This window comes from Carassius carassius, chromosome 41 (genome assembly GCF_963082965.1).
Source record: "Carassius carassius chromosome 41, fCarCar2.1, whole genome shotgun sequence".
NCBI classification, from domain to species: domain Eukaryota; kingdom Metazoa; phylum Chordata; class Actinopteri; order Cypriniformes; family Cyprinidae; genus Carassius; species Carassius carassius.
This window is the reverse complement of record NC_081795.1, coordinates 16225454-16242887: the sequence shown is the minus strand read 5'-3', so window position 1 is coordinate 16242887 and position 17434 is coordinate 16225454. Positions and strand designations below refer to the sequence as shown.

Sequence of the window (17434 nt, the reverse complement as noted above, 5' to 3'; positions counted from 1 at the left end):
CACGCTCTTTTTTTTTTTTTTTTTTACTTACGAGGAGTGTGCGTGGGTGTCTGAATTGTGCTGGAGGCTGGTCGCTTCTTTCCACCCGCAGAGTCCAACACTATTGCCGCTGCTTACTATAATGGCTGGCGTGCCATACAGTTGTAAGCCCAAGTAGACGAGAACGCGCAGGACGTCACATTTTGTGAATTTTCACGCCAATTCAGGCCCGACTCCTTCACACACAATTGAGCCTACAGGCTGATAGAGGCAACCGTGGTGGACAGTCAAGGTGTCATTCTTTTTTTACATCATGGTTGGCTCATACATGTACAAATGAAAACTCTATCTTAAAGATTTCTTTTAAGTAAAAACCTCCACATAGCTCCTTTAACTTGCAATATGATCATTACAAATGTGTGATTACAAATATATTTAAATACATAAAATACAAGTTAATTAAGTCAAGTCAACAGAAATGACATTAAAGTATATTTTAGTTTACTAGTTTTACTAAATGCATTTAATATACATTTAAACTACAATACATTCTTATTAAATTCCAAATAACATGCAATAAAGATATTCTTTTATATTTTAGAGAAAAAAAGAAAATGAAACTAGTATAATATCTTCTATAAATTAATCAAATATGACTGTTATGAGTCAGTATGAGTGTGCACAGAATGCAACGCCATTATATGCAAAGAGTAACCCGGATGCCACATGGAATCGAAAGTTCAGGAGGCAACACAGTTGGCCATGACACGTGGAAGACAAAGGGTATTTTGTATGCAATTTTATATGCACAAAATGCAGAATGAAAAGTTATTTTCTATGGAAAATTAAAACCAAAACTTCCTTTATTGCCGAATGGTGTGTTTGTGGATTTTGATAGTGTTTGAAAGTGTGTTTAGCATTAGCCTGTGTGGCTACATCTTGTGGGCAAGGCAAATGTTTGTGTTTTGGTTTTAAAAACCTGATGTTATAATCATATTGTGGAGGACAGTGATGAAAAAAAATCAGTGTAACTATTTGGTTAATTTCATTGTAGGTTTCTGGTCAAGTCCGTTGCCTAATCAAATGTGTTTTAGATGGGATGGAGGACAGAAGGCACATCCAACAGATCAGTGCACAGTGCAGTCAGATACATATGGAATCACTAGGGGCTTTTGGATTGTTTAGCATGAATTTTGGATTGCTAAGGTCATGCTTAGGAAATGTTTAGTAATTGGAATAATTATTGAGTCTAAAAATATTTTGCTATATCCACTGGTTTGCCTTTTTTAAATGTTCATTTTTTTTCTTTTCCGGTCCAAGTCCAGTATGAAGACATTGTATGTTTGTTTTGGTTTATTAAAATATACAATAAATGTCTGCTTAAAGACTTGAAAATTTTAGATAATGTGTTGAAACTCTTTGCAGATTTCAGTTCAGTGTCAGGATGACCAATTCGGGTTGGATGCTGAAGTGGTTTATGATGACAAATCCTTTCCCTTAAAGAGGTGCGCTCCATTTGTGACTGGGTCGTATCACAGGTAAACCTTCTGAAATATATCTGACACATGTTGTATTATACAGACATTTAGTTTTTAGCCTTTTGTATGAGTTATTGGTTATTAGTTAAAATTAGCTAAATTAGTTATTTCCCACAAAATCATTTGTAGGGGACGAGTTCCTGGGCAGAATCAGGATACTGGTAGGTACATTTATTTAATATTCGTCTTAAAAAGGGTTTGTTCACCCAAAAATTTAAATTCTGTCATTATTTACTCAACAGTGTTGATCTAATGTTGTGTCTTTTAGAGGCATACTGTAGGGAAAACCAGAAAAGTCATTTATTATTTACTATTCTTAGGCACACTATTAGGTTTCTCTGAGCTTGTTCCTGAGATTGTCTGCATGTGTTTTTGTGGTAAACATTGTTTCCACCTTTTTTGTGTTTCCTCAGCTAACGTTCACAGTTGGTTAGAAATGTCTAATTTGAAAAAAAAAAAACCCAGAATAGCAAAATGCAACAGTAAATATTGTGTGTATCAAGACTTGATAACAAAAAGACTACCTTCTTTATGTAGGTGTGTCTCCAGGATTCATAGCACCTGATGGCATGGGCAGCAACAGCCATGAGCTGATGAACAGAGATGAAAGCTATGAAAAAGAGAAGCATCCAGAGGGAAAGAAGAACAAGGTTAAGAAAGAGGAGAACACAGCTTCACCATTAAAGAGGAAAATCATCCAGTCGGCATCTGAAAGTATTGAAATGTGATTTGATTAATAAGATAAATAACACTTATTTTCTTGTTTAAAGTGATAGTTCACCTAAATATTCTGTCATTTATTACTCACCCTCATGACGTTTCAAACCAGTAAGACATTTGTTCATGTTTGGGACACAAACTAAGTTATTTTTTATGAAATCCGAGAGCTGTCTTACCCTGCAGACAGCAACGGAAGTATCAAGTTCAAGCCCAGAAAGATAGTAAGGACATTGTTAAAATAGTCCATGTGGCGTCAGTGGTAGACAGCGTTTCTGTCTATGCAGGGTAAGAAAGCTCTCGGATTTTATTGATTTCTAAGTTTGTGTTCTGAAGATAAATGAAGGTCTTATGTGTTTGGAACGACACTACTAGGGTAATTATTTACATAATTTTCATTTTTTGGTGAACTGTCCCTTTAATGTAGCATACACACCGCTTTTCTATAAGCTTAAGTAGCATTTAAAAGCTTCAGAATCTTTGAATCTATAACTTTCTGTACTCTTTAAATAAATTCTTTCAAAAGGACAATACAAGCTGTCATTCATTATTGTAAACGGAAAACAATATCATCAAAAAAGAGATGAAAGGAAAATTCTGTCATCATTTACTCACTCCCATTAGGGTTGATTAATCTTTGAAACTTAATATTTTAAATGAAACCTGAAAGGTTTGTGTCCCTCCAATAAAATCCAAAGTAGCCAAAACTTAAAAATATCTAAAAAGGTGCCGTAAAACAAATCCATTTAAATCTGGTGTTTTTTTCTAAATCTAGTGAAGATACATAATTGCTTTCTATGATGGACAGATTTCATTTAGGCTTTTATTCACGTACTGTATAGCACACATACTGTACATAGAGTGCACTGTATATGGTAAACATGGATGCTCATGCGCACATCACATGCTAAAACAAACCTCATTGGAGTATGTGCGTCACACACAAACGTCTCTTCACAAGATATGAAAGTGAGTAAATTATGACAGATTTACATTTTTGGGTGAACTAGCCCTTTAAAAAACTGATGCTACACCATACAAAGTGCCAGCAAAACAACGAGTCTGCAAAGTATACAATTGAAATCGAGTAGTTGAAGAGTAATGATAATTCATGAATAGTGAATGAAGAACACTCAGTTGGAGAAGAACGCTGTTTTCATTCTGTCTCATCATTCTGTATTGCTTCCTCTCTTCTCTCAGCTCTGGAGTCTGTTTTTATTAACCACTCAACTATCTCTCACAATGACCTCTAGTGGTCAGTACATACAGTAGATCAAAGTAATACAAGTTTCTGCAAACACATTTGCAGTCCTACAATAAGGCTTGCTTAAAAGCACATGTATTGGCTTCTCAATGGTTTTTCCAAACATCAACAGTCATACTATTTTAGGAGTTTATCTGTGGTTCATAATGATGTAGAACTCTGCAGTGAATACTTAGCTAAATATATGCAGTATTTTTGGAGTGCCACAAAAATTTGAATTTGAATGTATTTATTTAAAGTAAATTCAAAATGCATTAATATTAATCAAATTCAGTGTATTCAAAAAATGTGCATGGATTTCAAATAGTTTTCAGAATATTTTCTTTTTTTTTTTTTTTTTTGCTTGGGTTGCATTTGAAATCAAAGTGAAACTAACTAAAAGAACCAAGAGAGCAAAACTCACTCCAAGCTTCACTGATTAAAACATTATTTGATTATGATAGAACTGTATTTTCAGAAATTAAATAAGAATTTCTGTAATAGAGAAGAAATATATATAGTGAACATGCACAGATCTGTACGGATTGTGTTTTAGATCATAACAAATCAACTGAAAAGCCTTACTTGAATTAGGTCATAACCAAAACCATAAACACAAATGGTAAAACAAGCAAGAGAAACTGGTTTAGAGGAACAAAACCGGAAACTATGAGAGACCCAGCCCTTTTATTTGAATCAGCTTCTGCGGAAACTATCTGCTGTTTGCTGAAATGATTGTCATTAGTGACTGAGAGACTACTGGGAACATTTCAAGCAGCACTGTTCATTTTACACTTGTTGGATATAAAGAGTTACAGAATACAGCAGGCTGATAGAGGAAATGTTCTTTCTTGTATGTCAGAGGATGCATCAACAAATTCCAAACCATGGACATGGACATAAATTAAGTGAACTTTCTAAAATCGAGTGAACTTTTTACAAGTTTACAGGAGAAAAACTAATTCTGTTCTGTATAAACTAAAATCTTAGGTATGAACTAAACTCTTAAACCGGAATGGAAGACTTTCCAGATCCAGCTCCAAAATAAGAACTTCAAGATACAGGACGTGACACAGAAGGTAGGAATAAACTCAATGACAAATACTTCTTATTAGTTATTAGTTAGAATATGGGAAGACAACATATATTTCCTTCATGTTCTAAAACAAAGTACATAATGTCATTTGTAAATTAATTATAACGAATTTGGATGACTCAATACGTATGATGTCAGGTTGCATGTGACCGAAGGCAAATACTTCCGCATAGACAGGTGGAAAAGAATGGCTGTTGCAATTGACCATAACGAAAAGGTAAAAATTGAATCCAACCATGTAGTCCTAAATGTCTTTTTAGGCCAGTTGCAGGTTTTGGGTGTCCCTGTTGCAGGCCTTTTCTTAAAGGGATTTAAGGAAAAGTCTTTTACTGGTAGATAATTTCAGCGTGTCACATGGCGCACGCATTGACCCTGTTTGTCAACATTTTCTGTTCAGTACTCAGCTGAGTTGATCGTTTTTAGTCCTTGTGTGATGATTAAAGTGATTGCATTATATGCTTTTCTTCTCTACCGCTGCTTCTGAGGCATGATTCATGGAGCCATTTTGTTTGATATAGTCATTGGTTAAATATCATATAGTGGTTTGAGTCAGTGACAGTTGTATCAGTCATCTCTTGTCATTCTGGCTTAACAAAACTACTGTTATAACTGGAGATCCACTCTACTAATTAGCATTAATTTCACTTGGATGGGATAAATGCAGAGCACAAGTTCCCAGCATGGGACACTATACTTGGCTACGTCACGTCACTTTCTGTATATAAAGCTAGAGCAAAATTATTGTTAATAATCATAAAACCTTCACAGAGAACATTCCATTTGGTTAATTAGAATTATAATATTTTTAGATGGCAAAAACAAGCATGTGCCTTTTTACGAAAATGACAAATAAATGTTGTAAGGTACACGTTTTATTTTTATTATCCATTCATCTTTGTTTGTTTATTTGTGATATGATGACTTGGATGATGTCACTAGCATTGCATGCACAAAAATTCTCTGTAATAACAGGGCCTCAAATATTAAGAGGTTTTGGCTATACTACAGTATATGTCATAATTCATTAATATCCTTCTTTAATCAATATTTTTAATTGTTTTTGCTTGATTGATACATTATTATTTGTTGCATTATATTCTTAAGATGTGTTACATTTATCATTGTACAGCTAATGTTTGAAGGTAAAATCCAGTCATTTCTGTCACAGTGTCTGGGTTGTGTTCTCTGGGGTTCCACTAGTTGTCCTCCTTTCTCACGGTGTCTGTCACCTTATCACTTCCTGTTCCCTTATTTGGTCACCTTCCTCCTTGTTGAGTAATTGATTGTTCCCCACCTGTCTCCTGTTCCCTCATTATCCTTCTGTGTATTTATACCCGGTCTGTCGGAGTCTGTGTTACGGAGTCCTTGTTTAATGTCTTATGATTATTCATGTCCGTCAAACCAGTCTTGCCCTTGCCTTGTCTTGTTTTCATGTTTGGATTACAACCCGAATTCCAGAAAAGTTGGGACGTTTTTTAAATTTTAATAAAATGAAAACGAAAGGAATTTCAAATCACATGAGCCAATATTTTATTCACAATAGAACATAGATAACGTAGCAAATGTTCAAACTGAGAAATTTTACACTTTTATCCACTTAATTAGCTCATTTAAAATTTAATGCCTGCTACAGGTCTCAAAAAAGTTGGCACGGGGGCAACAAATGGCTAAAAAAGCAAGCAGTTTTGAAAAGATTCAGCTGGGAGAACATCTAGTGATTAATTAAGTTAATTGATATCAGGTCTGTAACATGATTAGCTATAAAAGCTTTGTCTTAGAGAAGCAGAGTCTCTCAGAAGTAAAGATGGGCAGAGGCTCTCCAATCTGTGAAAGACTGCGTAAAAAAATTGTGGAAAACTTTAAAAACAATGTTCCTTAACGTCAAATTGCAAAGGCTTTGCAAATCTCATCATCTACAGTGCATAACATCATCAAAAGATTCAGAGAAACTGGAGAAATCTCTGTGCGTAAGGGACAAGGCCGGAGACCTTTATTGGATGCCCGTGATCTTCGGGCTCTCAGACGACACTGCATCACTCATCGGCATGATTGTGTCAATGACATTACTAAATGGGCCCAGGAATACTTTCAGAAACCACTGTCGGTAAACACAATCCGCAGTGCCATCAGCAGATGCCAACTAAAGCTCTATCATATAAAAAGGAAGCCATATGTGAACATGGTCCAGAAGCGCCGTCGTGTCCTGTGGGCCAAGGCTCATTTAAAATGGACTATTTCAAAGTGGAATAGTGTTTTATGGTCAGACGAGTCCAAATTTGACATTCTTGTTGGAAATCACGGACGCCGTGTCCTCCGGGCTAAAGAGGAGGGAGACCTTCCAGCATGTTATCAGCGTTCAGTTCAAAAGCCAGCATCTCTGATGGTATTGGGGTGCATAAGTGCATACGGTATGGGCAGCTTGCATGTTTTGGAAGGCTCTGTGAATGCTGAAAGGTATATAAAGGTTTTAGAGCAACATATGCTTCCCTTCAAACAACGTCTATTTCAGGGAAGGCCTTGTTTATTTCAGCAGGACAATGCAAAACCACATAACAACAGCATGGCTTCGTCGTAGAAGAGTCTGGGTGCTAACCTGGCCTGCCTGCAGTCCAGATCTTTCACCTATAGAGAACATTTGGCGCATCATTAAACGAAAAATACGTCAAAGACGACCACGAACTCTTCAGCAGCTGGAAATCTATATAAGGCAAGAATGGGACCAAATTCCAACAGCAAAACTCCAGCAACTCATAGCCTCAATGCCCAGACGTCTTCAAACTGTTTTGAAAAGAAAAGGATATGCTACACCATGGTAAACATGCCCCGTCCCAACTATTTTGAGACCTGTAGCAGAAATCAAAATTGAAATGAGCTCATTTTGTGCATAAAATTGTAAACTTTCTCAGTTTAAACATTTGCTATGTTATCTATGTTCTATTGTGAATAAAATATTGGCTCATGTGATTTGAAAGTCTTTTAGGTCTCATTTTATTAAAATTTAAAAAACGTCCCAACTTTTCTGGAATTCGGGTTGTATGTTTGGTTTTGACCCCTGCCTGGACTGTTTACCCCTTTGGATTACCCTGTAATAAATGACTTACCTGCAATTGGTTCTATCTCCGTGCCTCATTGGATCCCTGCCATGACAATTTCAGTAGGAATTCACGCAATAGTGGACTTTGTGACTTCTAAACTCCAAGAGAACACATGTAACATTCGTTTAATTACATATTTATGCAATTGCATTAGCTATTGCTTGTTAAAAGTAAAATCCTTTAAATGTGTTACACAGTAATTACACAAGTACTGAAAAACAAATCCAGAGGCTGATTATTTAAATACTTTGTGTATTTGTGTTTTTTTAAAGGTTTCGGTCCAGTGCCTGGATAATCCATATGGAGTCAATGGTGTGATGGTGTATGGAGATGAATCCTATTGTATGACCTTAGGATGTATCCCATATGTTACTGGCTACGATCAATACCTAGCTAGGTAGGTCTATAAAATTAATTTAAGAAATGTATCTGATGCAGGCTAACTCTATTAGTACCATCATGCATTGCAAACAGTTCTCGTTTGTTTAAAGGAACATTTTATCTAAAAATAACAATTTGCTAAGAATTTACTCATCCTCTGGTCATCAAATTTGTAAATGAATTTGATTCTTCATCAGAACAGAGTTTGAGACATTTAGCATTACAACACTTGCTCAGTGAAGGATCTTCAGCTCATTCAGACGGCACCCATTCACTGCAATGTAATGGATAGAGGATGCATATTTTAGCTTGAAGCAGTTTGAAGATAAAAACAATGACTCTCATTCTGACAGCACCCATTGACTGCAGAAGATCCACCTGTGAGCAAACTATGTAATCCTGAACTTCTCCAAATCTGTTCTGATGAGCTAACAATCTCCTTTACATCTTGGATGAAACTGAGAGTGAGAACGTTTTCTGCAAATTTTCATTTTTGGACGAACTATTCCTTTACAGGCTTTAGGGTGGGTTCCACAATAAGACAGAAATCTAGGAGTGCAGTCTATGCTAATTGCTACTTATTTGTTTTCTGAAATTTTGTTTTCCATAGAATTTCAATGGAATTAGTGGACTTAATTAATAAATCTATTTTCTATTTGCAACAGACGTGGAAATGACTTTAGTGCTGGAGTTGTTAATGCAGACAATCTTAATGATGGTAAGATTTTCATTTATTTAATCTATTCATTTTCTAATGACTTGAGAAACATCATCTAATGCGCTCTTAAATTAGTCATTTCAAGTGTACCAGATGTCTGTTCACTATCTATTTGCAATGAACACTTTATCTGCTCCAATTCAGATCAAGCATCTCCTCAAATGCTGTCAGTGAATGTTTCAGTGACCATATCTGGTATGACGTCCCCAATGGACACTCGCAACCAACTAGGAGGTCGTCACATGGACCCATATTTCACTGATGGTGAGACATTGGATCTATTTTGTGTTTCTGCAAAGAAATATTAGATTTAGGGCTACTAAATGCAAACTTACTGCATTATGGCACATTATCCAATGATGAAACAAATGCACTGATTGGTTCTCTTGGTTGGCTGCAGGTTATGCTTTAGCACCTGTTTATGGATGTGGAGCAGGGGCGTCAGACTGGGGGTAAAACCAGTCCGGGATCTTGTGCAGCGCCCCTGATGGGGAGGGAACAGGTATCAGCTTTGGGATAGAGATGAACAACACAAGAAGGAAGAGGGGGATTTGCGTCTTAAAAAGAAAGCAGGAAGAAGAAGCAGGAAAAGATCCCGCCATTCTGGTCATTAGACGTGCTAAAGATCTGATGAGTGTGTAAATAAATAAATAAACAATCGTAATTCCAATGCATTCATATGAATTTGTCTGTGCTTTCTTCTGTTTGGTTTCCATATTCTTAAGGTACAGTCACATTTACTGTTTGGTGAATGGTTGCATTTGAATTGTTGTCATTTCAATAGGTTTCCCCATGCAGATTTGGTACTACCAAACTGACTTCCGAGTTGTGCTTCAAACATCTTCTCTGACAAAATAAGCTGCTTTTTTCATGATACTAATTATCAACTGCAGAGTTAAGAGCAGTTCATAACAACAACGATAACTATAATGATATCTAATTATATGAGAAAAGAGAAGATCAAACAACGACTTTAACAAAAAGGACATTGAAGAACGATATCGTTGGAATAACATTCGAGATGTTTTTTTTTTTTTTTACATAACTGATGTTGTGGGTGTTTCGTTAAGCAAACTCTTCCCATTCAATTTAATTTCATTAAACTTCCTACCTTTTGGAGAGATGGTATCACGTTGATCTGCGTGCAGCGGGTCTTTTAGCGGGACAGATAAAAACAGTTCTTGATGCGGACAACTCTGATTTTCTGCATAATGATACATTTAAAAGTTAACGACCAAACGGATCTTTATAAAAGTTTACATTGCTTTTGCAGATGAAATATAACATATATCAGATTAAATAAACATCATTTTACCAGGTTAAATGTTGATAATTCAACTCAACCCCATTTGACTTAAACTTGACCGTCGGTCACGCGCATTCGCCATGTCTGTAGTTTGTTTGTTTGTAGTTCTCAACCTAATAATTCGTTATAGTGCATTGTATTGTGGGTATTATTAGAGTGTGCACGGATCCACAATTAAAAAATCGACCTGAAATATTAGACCATCTGGGGAAAAAGAGAAGCATGTGCATCCAGAGGGAAAGAAGAACCAGGTTAAGAAAGAGGAGAACACAGCTTCACCATTAAAGAGGAAAATCATCCAGTCAGCATCTGAAAGTATTGAAATGTGATTTGATTAAAAAGATAAATAACACTTATTTTCTTGTTTAAAGTGATAGTTCATCCAAATATTCTGTCATTTATTACTCACCCTCATGACATTTCAAACCAGTAAGACATTTGTTCATGTTTGGGACACAAACTAAGTTATTTTTGATGAAATCCGAGAGCTGTCTGACCCTGCCGACAGCAACGGAAGTATCAAGTTCAAGCCCAGAAAGATAGTAAGGACATTGTTAAAATAGTCCATGTGGCGTCAGTGGTAGACAGTGTTTCTGTCTATGCAGGGTAAGAAAGCTCTCGGATTTTATTGATTTCTAAGTTTGTGTTCTGAAGATAAATGAAGGTCTTATGTGTTTGGAACGACACTACTAGGGTAATTATTTACATAATTTTCATTTTTGGGGTGAACTGTCCCTTTAATGTAGCATACACACCGCTTTTCTATAAGCTTAAGTAGCATTTAAAAGCTTTAGAATCTTTGAATCTATAACTTTCTGTACTCTTTAAATAAATTCTTTCAAAAGGACAATACAAGCTGTCATTCATTATTGTAAACGGAAAACAATGTCATCAAAAAAGAGATGAAAGGAAAATTCTGTCATCATTTACTCACTCCCATTAGGGTTAATTAATCTTTGAAACTTAATATTTTAAATTAAACCTGAAAGGTTTGTTTCCTTCCAATAAAATCCAAAGTAGCCAAACCTTAAAAATATCTAAAAAGGTGCCGTAAAACAAATCCATTTGAATCGGGTGTTTTTTTCTAAATCTAGTGAAGATACATAATTGCTTTCTATGATGGACAGATTTCATTTAGGCTTTTATTCACGTACTGTATAGCACACATACTGTACATAGAGTGCACTGTATATGGTAAACATGGATGCTCATGCGCACATCACATGCTAAAACAAACCTCATTGGAGTATGTGCGTCACACACAAACGTCTCTTCACAAGATATGAAAGTGAGTAAATTATAACAGATTTACATTTTTGGGTGAACTAGCCCTTTAAAAAACTGATGCTACACCATACAAAGTGCCAGCAAAACAACGAGTCTGCAAAGTATACAATTGAAATCGAGTAGTTGATGAGTAATGATAATTCATGAATAGTGAATGAAGAACACTCAGTTGGAGAAGAACGCTGTTTTCATTCTGTCTCATCATTCTGTATTGCTTCCTCTCTTCTCTCAGCTCTGGAGTCTGTTTTTATTAACCACTCAACTATCTCTCACAATGACCTCTAGTGGTCAGTACATACAGTAGATCAAAGTAATACAAGTTTCTGCAAACACATTTGCAGTCCTACAATAAGGCTTGCTTAAAAGCACATGTATTGACTTCTCAATGGTTTTTCCAAACATCAACAGTCATACTATTTTAGGAATTTATCTGTGGTTCATAATGATGTAGAACTCTGCAGTGAATACTTAGCTAAATATATGCAGTATTTTTGGAGTGCCACAAAAATTTGAATTTTAATGTATTTATTTAAAATAAATTCAAAATGCATTAATATTAATCAAATTCAGTGTATTCAAAAAATGTGCATGGATTTCAAATAGTTTTCAGAATATTTTTCTTTTTTCTTTGCTTGGGTTGCATTTGAAATCAAAGTGAAACTAACTAAAAGAACCAAGAGAGCAAAACTCACTCCAAGCTTCACTGATTAAAACATTATTTGATTATGATAGAACTGTATTTTCAGAAATTAAATAAGAATTTCTGTAATAGAGAAGAAATATCTATAGTGCACATGTACAAATCTGTACGGATTGTGTTTTAGATCATAACAAGTCAACTGAAAAGCCTTACTTGAATTAGGTCATAACCAAAACCATAAACACAAATGATAAAACAAGCAAGAGAAACTGGTTTAGAGGAACAAAACCGGAAACTATGAGAGACCCAGCCCTTTTATTTGAATCAGCTTCTGCGGAAACTATCTGCTGTTTGCTGAAATGATTGTCATTAGTGACTGAGAGACTACTGGGAACATTTCAAGCAGCACTGTTCATTTTACACTTGTTGGATATAAAGAGTTACAGAATACAGCAGGCTGATAGAGGAAATGTTCTTTCTTGTATGTCAGAGGATGCATCAACAAATTCCAAACCATGGACATGGACATAAATTAAGTGAACTTTCTAAAATCGAGTGAACTTTTTACAAGTTTACAGGAGAAAAACTAATTCTGTTCTGTATAAACTAAAATCTTAGGTATGAACTAAACTCTTAAACCGGAATGGAAGACTTTCCAGATCCAGCTCCAAAATAAGAACTTCAAGATACAGGACGTGACACAGAAGGTAGGAATAAACTCAATGACAAATACTTCTTATTATATTAGAATATGGGAAGACAACATATATTTCCTTCATGTTCTAAAACAAAGTACATAATGTCATCTGTAAATTAATTATAACGAATTTGGATGACTCAATACGTATGAAAGTGAAGTGACATTCAGCCAAGTATGGTGACCCATACTCAGAATTTGTGCTCTGCATTTAACCCATCCGAAATGCACACACACAGAGCAGTGAACACACACACACACACACACACACACACACACACACACACACACACACACACACACACACACACACACACACACACACACACACACACACTGTGAGCACACACCCGGAGCAGTGGGCAGCCATTTATGCTGCAGCGCCCGGGGAGCAGTTTGGGGTTTCGGTGCCTTGCTCAAGGGCACCTAAGTCATGGTATTGAAGGTGGAGAGAGAACTGTACATGCACTCCCCCCACCCACAATTCCTGCCGGCCCGGGACTCGAACTCACAACCTTTCGATTGGGAGTCCGACTCTCTAACCATTAGGCCACGACTTCCCCAAATGATGTATGATGTCAGGTTGCATGTGACCGAAGGCAAATACTTCCGCATAGACAGGTGGAAAAGAATGGCGGTTGCAATTGACCATAATGAAAAGGTAAAAATTGAATCCAACCATGTAGTCCCAAATGACTTTTTAGGCCAGTTGCAGGTTTTGGGTGTCCCTGTTGCAGGCCTTTTCTTAAAGGGATTTAAGGAAATGTCTTTTACTGGTACAGTAGATGATTTCAGCATGTCACATGGCGCACGCATTGACCCTGTTTGTCAACATTTTCTGTTCAGTACTCAGCTGAGTTGATCGTTTTTAGTCCTTGTGTGATGATTAAAGTGATTGCATTATATGCTTTTCTTCTCTACCGCTGCTTCTGAGGCATGATTCATGGAACAATTTTGTTTGATATAGTCATTGGTTAAATATCATATAGTGGTTTGAGTCAGTGACAGTTGTATCAGTCATCTCTTGTCATTCTGGCTTAACAAAACTACTGTTATAACTGGAGATCCACTCTACTAATTAGCATTAATTTCACTTGGATGGGATAAATGCAGAGCACAAGTTCCCAGCATGGGACACTATACTTGGCTACGTCACGTCACTTTCTGTATATAAAGCTAGAGCAAAATTATTGTTAATAATCATAAAACCTTCACAGAGAACATTCCATTTGGTTAATTAGAATTATAATATTTTTAGATGGCAAAAACAAGCATGTGCCTTTTCAAGAAAATGACAAATAAATGTTGTAAGGTACACGTTTTATTTTTATTATCCATTCATCTTTGTTTGTTTATTTGTTTATTTATGATATAATGACTTGGATGATGTCACTGGCATTGCATGCACAAAAATTCTCTGTAATAACAGGGCCTCAAATATTAAGAGGTTTTGGCTATACTACAGTATATGTCATAATTCATTAATATCCTTCTTTAATCAATATTTTTAATTGTGTTTTTGCTTGATTTATACATTATTATTTGTTGCCATTATATTCTTAAGATGTGTTACATTTATAATTGTACAGCTAATGTTTGAAGGTAAAATCCAGTCATTTCAGTAGGATTTCACGCAATAGTGAACTTTGTGACTTCTAAACTCCAAGAGAACACATGTAACATTCATTTAATTACATATTTATGCAATTGCATTAGCTATTGCTTGTCAAAAGTAAAATCTTTTAAATGTGTTACACAGTAATTACACAAGTACTGAAAAACAAATCCAGAGGCTGTTTATTTAAATACTTTGTGTATTTGTGTTTTTTTAAAGGTTTCGGTCCAGTGCCTGGATAATCCATATGGAGTCAATGGTGTGATGGTGTATGGAGATGAATCCTATTGTATGACCTTAGGATGTATCCCATATGTTACTGGCTACGATCAATACCTAGCTAGGTAGGTCTATAAAATTAATTTAAGAAATTTATCTGATGCAAGCTAACTCTATTAGTACCATCATGCATTGCAAACAGTTCTCGTTTGTTTAAAGGAACATTTTATCTAAAAATAACAATTTGCTGAGAATTTACTCATCCTCTGGTCATCAAATTTGTAAATGAATTTGATTCTTCATCAGAACAGAGTTTAAGAAATTTAGCATTACAACACTTGCTCAGTGAAGGATCTTCAGCTCATTCAGACGGCACCCATTCACTGCAATGTAATGGATAGAGGATGCATATTTTTGCTTGAAGCAGTTTGAAGATAAAAACAATGACTCTCATTCTGACAGCACCCATTGACTGCAGAAGATCCACCTGTGAGCAAACTATGTAATCCTGAACTTCTCCAAATCTGTTCTGATGAGCTAACAATCTCCTTTACATCTTGGATGAAACTGAGAGTGAGAACGTTTTCTGCAAATTTTCATTTTTGGACGAACTATTCCTTTACAGGCTTTAGGGTGGGTTCCACAATAAGACAGAAATCTAGGAGTGCAGTCTATGCTATTGCTACTTATTTGTTTTCTGAAATTTTATAGTTTTCCATAGAATTTCAATGGAATTAGTGGACTTAATTAATAAATCTATTTTCTATTTGCAACAGACGTGGAAATGACTTTAGTGCTGAAGTTGTTAATGCAGACAATCTTAATGATGGTAAGATTTTCATTTATTTAATCTATTCATTTTCTAATGACTTGAGAAACATCATCTAATGCGCTCTTAAATTAGTCATTTCAAGTGTACCAGATGTCTGTTCACTATCTATTTGCAATGAACACTTTATCTGCTCCAATTCAGATCAAGCATCTCCTCAAATGCTGCCAGTGAATGTTTCAGTGACCATATCTGGTATGACGTCCCCAATGGACACTCGCAACCAACTGGGAGGTCGTCACATGGACCCATATTTCACTGATGGTGAGACATTGGATCTATTTTGTGTTTCTGCAAAGAAATATTAGATTTAGGGCTACTAAATGCAAACTTACTGCACTATGGCACATTATCCAATGATGAAACAAATGCACTGATTGGTTCTCCTGGTTGGCTGCAGGTTATGCTTTAGCACCTGTTTATGGATGTGGAGCAGGGGCGTCAGACTGGCGGTAAAACCAGTAATGATTACCAGGGCCCCAAAGGAATAGAGGGCCCTTGAAAAGTCTGGAATATATATTTTCGGGGGGTGGGGGGGGGGCATTAGGACTGCCTATGCATAGGGCCCGGGATCTTGTGCAGCGCCCCTGATGGGGAGGGAACAGGTATCAGCTTTGGGATAGAGATGAACAACACGAGGAGGAAGAGGGGGATTTGCGTCTTAAAAAGAAAGCAGGAAGAGGAAGCAGGAAAAGATCCTGCCATTCTGGTCATTAGAAGTGCTAAAGATCTGATGAGCGTGTAAATAAATAAATAAACCATTGCAATTCAAATGCATTCATATGAATTTGTCTGTGCTTTCTTCACAGGGGGGAAAGTCGTGGCCTAATGGTTAGAGAGTTGGACTCCCAATTGAAAGGTTGTGAGTTCGAGTCTCGGGCCGGCAGGAATTGTGGGTGGGGGGAGTGCATGTACAGTTCTCTCTCCACCTTCAATACCACGACTTAGGTGCCCTTGAGCAAGGCATCGAACCCCCAACTGCTCCCCGGGCGCTGCAGCATAAATGGCTGCCCACTGCTCCGGGTGTGTGCTCACAGAGTGTGTGTGTGTGTGTGTGTGTGTGTGTGTGTGTGTGTGTGTGTGTGTGTGTGTGTGTGTGTGTGTGTGTGTGTGTGTGTGTGTGTGTGTGTGTGTGTGTTCACTGCTCTGTGTGTGTGCATTTCGGATGGGTTAAATGCAGAGCACAAATTTTGAGTATGGGTCACCATACTTGGCTAAATGTCACTTCACTTTCTGTTTGGTTTCCATATTCTTAAGGTACAGTCACATTTACTGTTTGGTGAATGGTTGCATTTGAATTGTTGTCATTTCAATAGGTTTCCCCATGCAGATTTGGTACTACCAAACTGACTTCCGAGTTGTGCTTCAAACATCTTCGCTAACAAAATAAGCTGCTTTTTTCATGATACTAATTATCAACTGCAGAGTTAAGAGCAGTTCATAACAACAACGATAACTATAATGATATCTAATTATATGAGAAAAGAGAAGATCAAACAACGACTTTAACAAAAAGGACATTGAAGAACGATATCGTTGGAATAACAATCGAGATGTTGTTGTTGTTTTTTTTACATAAGTGATGTTGTGGGTGTTTCATTAAGCAAACTCTTCCCATTCAATTTAATTTAATTAAACTTCCTACCTTTTGGAGAGATGGTATCACGTTGATCTGCGTGCAGCGGGTCTTTTAGCGGGACAGATAAAAACAGTTCTTGATGCGGACAACTCTGATTTTCTGCATGATGATACATTTAAAAGTTAACGACCAAACGGATATTTATAAAACTTTACATTGCTTTTGCAGATGAAATATAACATATATCAGATTAAATAAACATAATTTTACCAGGTTAAATGTTGATAACTCAACTCAAACCCATTTGACCGCGCATTCGCCATGTCTGTAGTTTGTTTGTTTGTAGTTCTCAACCGAATAATTCGTTATAGTGCATTGTATTGTGTATTAGAGTGTGTACGGATCCACAATTAAAAAATCGACCTGAAATATTAGACCATCTGGGGACTTCTGTTGTACTTTTTTTAGGTCTTGGCTCAACAGGTTTACCGCATA

At 36.4% G+C, this 17434-nt stretch overlaps 1 long non-coding RNA gene across 2 annotated transcripts; it reads left to right on the top strand.

Annotated features, from left to right (window-relative positions):
* Positions 1–620: 620 nt before the first annotated feature.
* Positions 621–1926, top strand: LOC132123289 (uncharacterized). Of its 2 annotated transcripts, none has more exons than XR_009426486.1 (3): positions 621–762; positions 1034–1517; positions 1647–1926. It is a non-coding gene; the product is annotated as an uncharacterized LOC132123289 (long non-coding RNA). The 2 variants fall into 2 exon arrangements; XR_009426485.1 differs by having other exon boundaries at positions 642–762; positions 1405–1517.
* Positions 1927–17434: the final 15508 nt, after the last annotated feature.